This window comes from Octodon degus, unplaced genomic scaffold (genome assembly GCF_000260255.1).
Source record: "Octodon degus isolate 3935 unplaced genomic scaffold, OctDeg1.0 scaffold00021, whole genome shotgun sequence".
NCBI lineage: Eukaryota > Metazoa > Chordata > Mammalia > Rodentia > Octodontidae > Octodon > Octodon degus.
Window position 1 is genome coordinate 8,127,228 of NW_004524597.1, and position 9,144 is coordinate 8,136,371.

A 9,144-nucleotide genomic window follows, 5' to 3' on the forward strand; every position below is an offset into this window, starting at 1 on the left:
TTTTTTTTTTTTTTTTTTGCAGAACCGGGGATTGAACTCAGGCCCTTGCGCTTGCCAGGGAAGCACTTATTCTACTGAGCCATCTCCCCGGCCCCTGGGCTACTATTCTTAGGCTCCATCTTTGTTCTATTGATTGGTGTGTAGATCCTTGTGCTAATTGCATGTTATATTTATTGTAAAAATTTTAATGGTATGTGTTTTCAGTACATAGTGGTTCTAATTCATGTACATCACACACCTTAAGTCTTTTTTGCTTTCTTTTCCCTTTCTCCCCATCCATTCTTTGCTTCTACTTTGGCAGTTTCATACAATTTAGCCATATGGTGACTGATTTCCTCTCCACCAGTGACCCTTGGATCTGTTTCGGGCGATTTGGGAGTTTTATTGCCTTGTTCTCTCATGTTTCTTTTTTCCGGTGGAAGGCTGAAGGTTGAAGATTGACTAGAATGGTAATACTCTGTGGCTAGTATGGGGATTCCTTTAGCTAGTGTTTGGCTTATTTTTATTTATTTATTTAGTTTTTAATTTTTGGCAGAACCGGGAATTGAACTCAGGCCCTGTGCTTGCCAGGCCAGCGCTTATTCCACTGAGCCATCTCCCCGGCTCCGCAGTGATGTCATCTTCTTACCTTTCCTTGTTCCTTAGTTTCTTTGCCATCCTTGACCTACTCAATTTAATAGGACTGGATACAGTCACTATATTGCAAGGGGAGAATTCCTTCAGGTTATAACATCAATAGATCTAACCAGATATCAAGATATACATTAAAACTTGTTTTAACAACTTCACCCTTTTATTAATGCCCCTTATAGGCTATGTGTAGGGGGGGGAGGGACAAAAGGAAGAGAAAAAGGAAGGAGTGAGTTAAGAGAGGGAGAGAAGAGAAATAGGTGGCTAACAAGCAGAGCAGACTGGACTGGAATCACAGTGGAGCCTTGACTTACAAACTCAATTTGTTCCCCAGGGATGGTTACAGCTCAGGCTGTCAATTGAAGCCTCAGGCTCCTCCACAAAGCCTTCAAAGTTTCTCTCCCGTGTACAGGCACATCTGAGTGTCCCTAGAGAGACACTGGCCCAAGATTTCTCAGTTAACCCACTGTTATGGTTTGTGTCTAGCTGTTCCCCCTCAAAGCCTCATGGTGACTTCTAGAGTTTATGATTAATTCATGATCCAATTCTAGGATTATGGGTGTGAGTCCTACACCCACCCTGAATAAATAAATAAGAGATATCAAAAGGCAATAGATAACAGCAAATTAAGATCCATATTTTGGGTGGGTGGTAGAGCAGATGCCTAGCATGCATGAGCCTGTGGGTTCGATTCCCAAAGCTACCCAAAAATAAAATGTGTGACTTTGTGTTAATGTGTACCCCTACCAGCAATATATTAAGATTCCTACTAGCACCTCTGTCTCACCAAGGCAGCCTATGTTTCCATAGCATTTGCCAGTGAGGTAAAAAATTGTAGCTCATGGTTAATTCTTTCTTACTTCTCAGTGAGGCTAAACATCTTGCAAATATCTTGGTCTTGCAGAGATTTATATCTCTATGAATTATCTGTGTATGTGTATATCAGGGGCATTTTTTTTAGATCGGATTTTATTGGTACATTTTTGACATACATAATGATCACATTTATCATAGAGAATTTATACCTGTATGTATTTCAATTTATGCCCTTAATTTTGTTTAGTTACTTATTTGTCATTGCTTTGTAAGAGTTCTTTATATATTAAAGACAGGGGGCCTGGCCCTAGCTCAGTTCTTTAAGAGGCTGCTTCCACAAAGCTGTCAGCCTCAGGTTGCTGTAGTTCGATCCCCACAACACTCCAGCCAGCCAAACCTGCCCTGAGGGCATTCGGAGCAAAAAAACCCCAAAACCTTATATATTAAAGACATTAGTGCTCTTTTATGTAAGTTGTGAGTGCTGATTCTTGGTTTATGGGGATTTTTGCAACTTTACTTAAGGTATCTATTATTATGTAGAGATATTTTAACTATTTCATGTTAGCTAATTATTTAGGTTTTTAATTAAATTAAGACAAATCTGCTAGTCATCAATCATCTTTATGACTTCTTCAATCATGTTATGGCTTACTTTAAAAAATATTTGCCTACAAAAGAGTATCTTAAAACACTCTTCATATTTTTTGTCATAATTTTATAGCTTTGTGGTCATAATTTCAACTCTTCAGTCCACCTGAAGTTAAATTTTGGGTTTAATGTGAAGTGAAGCTCTTCTTTTTTTTTTTTTTCATAACTTGGCCAGTAGCCTCAAACCCATATCCACTGAATTGGTATGTTACTTTTGTCATGTTACCAAACTCTTTTATATGGAAATGAAATTATGGGATTACGGGTGGGTGGAGTGGAGCACATCTGGAACCCCAGCACTCTGGAAGGCTGAGGCAGGAGGACTGTGAATCTGAGCCCAGCCTGGGTGGCTTAGAAAAACTCTGCCTCAAAATAAAACCAATTTTTTTTTTTTGGCAGAACCGGGGATTGAACTCAGATCCTTGCGTTTGCCGGTCAAGCGCTAATCCTACTGAGCCATCTCCCGGCCCCATTAAGCCAATTTTTAAAAGCTCAGGGCCAAGGTCCTGGATTCAGTCCCCAGTACTAGAAAAAAAAAAAAAAAAAAAAAAAAGCAAATGGGCTGCTATTTTTTTTTTTTTTTTTTTGCAGAACCGGGGATTGAACTCAGGCCCTTGCGCTTGCCAGGGAAGCACTTATTCTACTGAGCCATCTCCCCGGCCCCTGGGCTACTATTCTTAGGCTCCATCTTTGTTCTATTGATTGGTGTGTAGATCCTTGTGCTAATTGCATGTTATATTTATTGTAAAAATTTTAATGGTATGTGTTTTCAGTACATAGTGGTTCTAATTCATGTACATCACACACCTTAAGTCTTTTTTGCTTTCTTTTCCCTTTCTCCCCATCCATTCTTTGCTTCTACTTTGGCAGTTTCATACAATTTAGCCATATGGTGACTGATTTCCTCTCCACCAGTGACCCTTGGATCTGTTTCGGGCGATTTGGGAGTTTTATTGCCTTGTTCTCTCATGTTTCTTTTTTCCGGTGGAAGGCTGAAGGTTGAAGATTGACTAGAATGGTAATACTCTGTGGCTAGTATGGGGATTCCTTTAGCTAGTGTTTGGCTTATTTTTATTTATTTATTTAGTTTTTAATTTTTGGCAGAACCGGGAATTGAACTCAGGCCCTGTGCTTGCCAGGCCAGCGCTTATTCCACTGAGCCATCTCCCCGGCTCCGCAGTGATGTCATCTTCTTACCTTTCCTTGTTCCTTAGTTTCTTTGCCATCCTTGACCTACTCAATTTAATAGGACTGGATACAGTCACTATATTGCAAGGGGAGAATTCCTTCAGGTTATAACATCAATAGATCTAACCAGATATCAAGATATACATTAAAACTTGTTTTAACAACTTCACCCTTTTATTAATGCCCCTTATAGGCTATGTGTAGGGGGGGGAGGGACAAAAGGAAGAGAAAAAGGAAGGAGTGAGTTAAGAGAGGGAGAGAAGAGAAATAGGTGGCTAACAAGCAGAGCAGACTGGACTGGAATCACAGTGGAGCCTTGACTTACAAACTCAATTTGTTCCCCAGGGATGGTTACAGCTCAGGCTGTCAATTGAAGCCTCAGGCTCCTCCACAAAGCCTTCAAAGTTTCTCTCCCGTGTACAGGCACATCTGAGTGTCCCTAGAGAGACACTGGCCCAAGATTTCTCAGTTAACCCACTGTTATGGTTTGTGTCTAGCTGTTCCCCCTCAAAGCCTCATGGTGACTTCTAGAGTTTATGATTAATTCATGATCCAATTCTAGGATTATGGGTGTGAGTCCTACACCCACCCTGAGGAGCGTAACCAGTGTGCAATATAAGGAAGTGAGAGAGGCTTGCTCTCTGCCACTGCACCTGCCTTTTTTTTTTTTTTTAAATGAGCATAATATATTTATTGAGGGAAAGAAAGCTCCTGTCTGAGAGATGGACAGGAGGGGGGCCCAAGCGGGTTGCTCCCCAGGAAGCTGTCTCTTCCGGGGACTTTTTTTTTGCTCCGAATGCCTTCAGGGCAGGTTTGGCTGGCTTGAGTTGTGGGGATCGAACCACAGCAACCTGAGCCTGACTGCTTTGTTGAAGCAGCTGCTTAAAGAACTGAGCTAAGGGGCAGGCCCCCCACCTAGGGCCTTTTATAGTGTAAAACCACGCCAGGCCAAGGTGGAGAAAGGGGGAACTCACTTAGCTGGATGTGAGGTGGGACAAAACTATGGTCAACCAATGGGATTACAAGCACCACTGCTCAGGTAAAATTGATTAAGTCCAGAACCAAATGGGGAAGCCAGTCACAGAGTAAACAGGCATGAATACAGGACAGGGTTTCTTCCTGTTGGGGGTTGGGCAAGTGACTCACTTGGATCTTTCCAGGTGATCAATATCTATTTAGAATATCAATCCCAGGTGTTACTCTTTTAGCATTTGTTTGGTCTTTAGGTCTTTAGGTCTGGTTCACAGCATGCTCCTGCCTTTTTGTTCTTGCTGTTTTGCTGTTTTCCCTGCCATGAAACACCTCTCTGGCACTTTCGAGAGTACAAAGCTGAAGTCCTCTCACAGGCCCCTTTACAGTCTGAGTCTAACTGCAGGTCGCAAGCTGATGACCCCACCATACAGGCTTTGCTTAGTTGCCTGCCGGTGAGCGAGGAGGCCCTGGGAACCAGCTGCTTCTGAGTGTGGCCTCCAGGAAACAGAGGTCTGGCCATGAGTAAGGGCGGGCCCTTGTCCTTCTCTGCAGATCCAAGGACTTCACTTAACTTGGGGTGAGAAGAGGCTTTTATTGACTCTAACCACACAGAGAGAATTCGAGGGAAGATGTGGTGGGCGGATCCCCTGACCTGAGACAAAGAAAGCTGAGACTGTTATGGACTTTTGCTGGGGGTGGAGCTTGAGGGGCAGTTTTAATTATATGCAAGAAGCTGATTGGGGTCTCCCTGTGTGTGAGGAAAGGTGAGAGGAAATTGTACCCAGGACTGGGTTGGGGAAGAAGGGGAAGGTGGTCTCTCAGAAGCTAAGTTGTTCTTTTAAGTGCTTCAGCCATGTTAGATGACCACCATAACAATTCACCAATTCATACTAGGGCCAGAACCTGTGTCCCTCCTCAGAGTCTGTTCTGGTTGCTCTCTGCGCTGTGAACTAGCACAGCACTCCTGATGGGTGGAGGAAGGAATGGGGAGTTCGTTATTCCTGGGTCTGTTTAACCTCTTTTCCCCAGTCTCATTCCTCCCAGACACTGCTCCCTTGGGCTCACACAGCCCTTGGGCTCAGAACTAGCAGACATCCCATTCAGGGCCTTAGTAAGAGTGGCACGTTTGTTTTCAAGTCCCTAAGTGCCTGTCACTGGTGTTTGCCTCATACAGCGCCTTCTAGCTTTCAGTTTCGCTGAAGCACTGGCTTGCGAGTGTTTCTTGCAGCGATCCTCTTCCCGGGGGAGCGGGCAGAGGCTGAGGGCCCATTCCGTCTGGCCGTCAGGCCGCTGTTGAGAGGCCAGCTCCCTTCCTCAGAGAGCTCAGTGCACTCCCAAGGCGGCGGTGTGTGCGCCAGACCTGGGGTGCAAAGTGTACTTCAGTTAAGGAACGCTTGCCCCCACCCCCGCAGCCCCCATCCGCCCAGTTTCTCTTTCCACTTTGCTCTCCTCATCTTGCTTTCCTGCACCCCTCGGGTGCCTACTTTTCTCCAGGTTCACAGCCTAAGCCTGGCTGCCGGCTGATCTCCCATATTCTAAGAGAAGGGGAATGTCTTCCTGCCTCTGTGACTGAAGCCTCCTGCCGGCTTGGACTCCCAGTCCTGTCCCTCAGACTTCATTTTATGCACAGCATCAGAGAGCCTTGCTTGTTTCCTTGTTTTCTGCTTTATTATCACTGTCCCATAAAGCTCCCCACTCAGAAAAATGACTGCCCAACTTGGTCACTTTCTCAACCCTAGTAGCCAGAGCATACAAGAAACTCTCAGTATTTGCCAGTTGGGAGAAATGAATGGAAATAAATCATATGATTGTACCAGTATATGCTGAAAAGTCACTAGCTTGTTTAAGGTATTTCTAATTTTTAAACAGTGTGTAAGCCTGTTACAAGAGGCAGCAGATAATGAAACACAGCACTGGGTCAGCGAGGTCTTGCTTGCTATCTCACCTGGGCCAGTTCTCAGCTGTGTGTCCTTGGTCAAGTCCTCACCCTCCCAGAGTCTCAGTGCCCTCATCTGTAATGAAAGAAGTAATGACAGTGAGAGTTGTAGTGAGAAGTGAGTTAAACAGTGTACATAGAGTGGTCGGCAGAATGTCTGGACTCTGAAGTTAGTAAACATTACATGGTATTATTCAAATGGTAATAGCAAACAAGGGGTCTCCCCCAAGAGGAAAGGAAACCTAATGAGAAATCAATCTGTCAGGGCTGGAGAGATGGCTCAGTGGTCTAAAGCACCTACTTAGAACAAGCTTAGCAAAGCACAGGGACCGCGGTTCAATCCCCAGCACCTCATGCCAGCCAGCCCCGCCCCCTGGTGGGCTGAGCTGGCCACATACACACACACACGAATAAATAAATTAAAAAAAAAAAGAAATCAATCTGTCAAACATCACAGCCAGCATTTCATTCGGGTACATGTTAGCTGTGAGGCCAACCCCTGTACTGCCCTAGAGAAGGGGTTATACAGACAGTTTAGTAAATGTGTTCAAATGAAGGGTGACATGATCTGAAAGCCAAAAGAAATCCCAGTGGAGGCATCATGAATGCTGACCCAATGAGTTCCCTCAAGTTGTTTTGGCTGGAAAGGACAGGGCCATCCATACCAGCAAGCTCAGACTCTCACAACAAGGACCAAACAAATGACCAGACCAGGACAAAATTTTCTTTATTTTTGCGGATCCAGGGATTGAATTCAGGCCCTTGAGCTTGCAGGGAAGCACTTATTCCACTGAGCCATCTCCCCGGCGCCCCGAGGGCAAAATTTTCATGTCAGAATGCATTGAGTTTCAAGTTGGATGAGTTTCAAAGCAGTTAAGTACCAAGTTCTGACTGTAAGAAAGACAATGAACTTAATGGATTTTTTTTGGCCTCATATTTTATTTTATTTTTTTCTCCATAATTTTATTGAGAAACAAATAGTAATGAGCAGTTTTAAATCAAATTAGTAGGACAGTTTCAATAATTAACACATTGCATACTCTCTTCCTAGTGGTTATTTGCTATACAAGATGCAGACATTATATCTTACTTACAAACACTATTAGAACAAATCCCTCTATTCATTAAGAGAATGTAACTATATATCTATCCTAACCATTTTGAATACACAGATACAAAATGGACATTCATCTGTATCCCCTTTTTTGTTTAGTTCTGTCATTTGAATATTATAGGTGTGTTAACTCAGCAAAATATATTCCAAAAAAGTCCAGTGGGTCTTCTGCGTGACTGGCAATGTCAGAAGTTGTTGACCTGAGTCTCCTATAGCTCAACATAACAACATGGCTTTACTTCTTATACTTCGTTTTTATACTTTTCTACTGGATGGTTAACACCAAGATAAAGCAAGACCTATGCAACAAGAGTTGTAGCTTTTGGGTCTGATAAGGCCAGTGAAATCCCCTCAGGATTTATCCAGAGACCCTGTACCTCAGATTGTAGATTCTTTGTCAGTGTCAGCCATGTGGATGAGTCACCACCATTGCTTGGCCAATGTGTTCTCTGTGAAAGCCTGAATGTTTTCTCTCCATGTGACTCTCCTTTGATCACTTTCCTCTTTGACCCATAATCTCCTTGATCAGAAAATTTGGGACACTACTGAGTTACATGATGATACAGTACAAGTTCTCTTACTTGACCTTGAAAGGCTAGGGCCAAAATGTTGGCTTTCCTTGCGGCCCTCCTTTTTCTCTAATTTTGGTCTGGAAACTTAGTTTGTTAACCCTCCAGAAGACAAGCTTATCGTTATTACCATACAACATAGGCTGTTAAGCTTAACCTCACTATCTATCTGAATATCAAACATCTTAGACATAACATGCACAGGTATTTTGCTTTGAGTTTATCATTCTTTATAGCTGAGTAATACTCCATTGTATAAAAATACCACATCTTTTTCATCCATTCCTCAGGTGATGGGCATCTTGGTTGTTTCCAAAATTTGGCTATCACAAATTGTGCTGCTATAAACACAGACACACATATATCACTATGATATGATATTTTCAGATCCTCCAGGAAAATTCCCAGTAGAGGAATAGCTGGTTTAAATGGAATTTCCAGTCCTAGTTTTCTAAGCAGTCTCCACACTGATTTCCATAATGGTTGCACCAGTCTACAATCATTCCACCAGCAGTGGAGAAGTGTTCCTTTTTCCCAACAGCCTCTCCACCATTTGTTGTTGGTTGATTTCTTTATGATAGCCATTCTTTCTGGAGTGAGATGATATCTCAATGTTGTTTTAATTTGCATTTCACAGATGGCTAATGATGTGGAACATTTTTTCATATATTTATTAGCTTCATTAATTTTGTCCTCTGAGAAGTGTGTGTTCATCTCAGATGCCCATTTCTGGACTGGGTCTTTAAATTTTGGGGCCCTAGTGTTTTTTAGTTCTTTATAAATTCTAGAGAGCAGACCTTTGTTTGAGTACGTATTTGTCAAGATTTTTTCCAAATTTGTGGGTTGTTTTTTCACTTTGTTGGTAATTCCTTTTGATGTGTAAAAACTTCTCAATAAGAGCAGTTCCCATTTGTTCTTTCAAGTGTTTCCCATGTGATTTGATTTTTGTTCATGAACTCTGCCTACCCCTATGTCTTCAAGAGTTCCTCCTACTTTCTCTTCCAGGAAATTTAGTGTTTCTTTTTTAATGTTTAGATCTTTAATCCATTTGACTTTAACTTAGTGCATGGTGATAGACCTGGGTCAAGTTTTAGTTTTGGCATGAAGAGAGCCAGTTTTTCCAGCACCATTTGTTGAAGAGGCTATCTTTCTTACAGTGAGTATGTTTGGCCCCTTTGTCAAAGATAAGGTGGCTAAGTGTGTTCGTAGGGGTTTCAGTGTCTTCTAATCTATTCCATTGATCCTCAGGTCTATTTTGTTGCCAGTACCAT

General features: G+C 42.6%; 1 protein-coding gene across 4 annotated transcripts in view; it reads left to right on the forward strand.

Moving 5' to 3' along the window:
* The window catches only part of Nlrc3 (NLR family CARD domain containing 3), a 48,107-nt gene that overhangs the window by 5,668 nt on the left and 33,295 nt on the right, over positions 1-9,144 (forward strand). For 3 of the 4 annotated variants that reach the window (XM_023711550.1, XM_023711552.1, XM_004627824.2), the window contains exon 1: positions 4,762-4,831. The exons of the other annotated variant lie outside the window; for it this stretch is intronic. The gene's annotated coding sequence lies outside the window, so the exon portion shown is untranslated. Of the gene's footprint in view, positions 1-4,761; positions 4,832-9,144 lie in introns of those variants that run through there. 4 annotated transcript variants of the gene reach the window in all.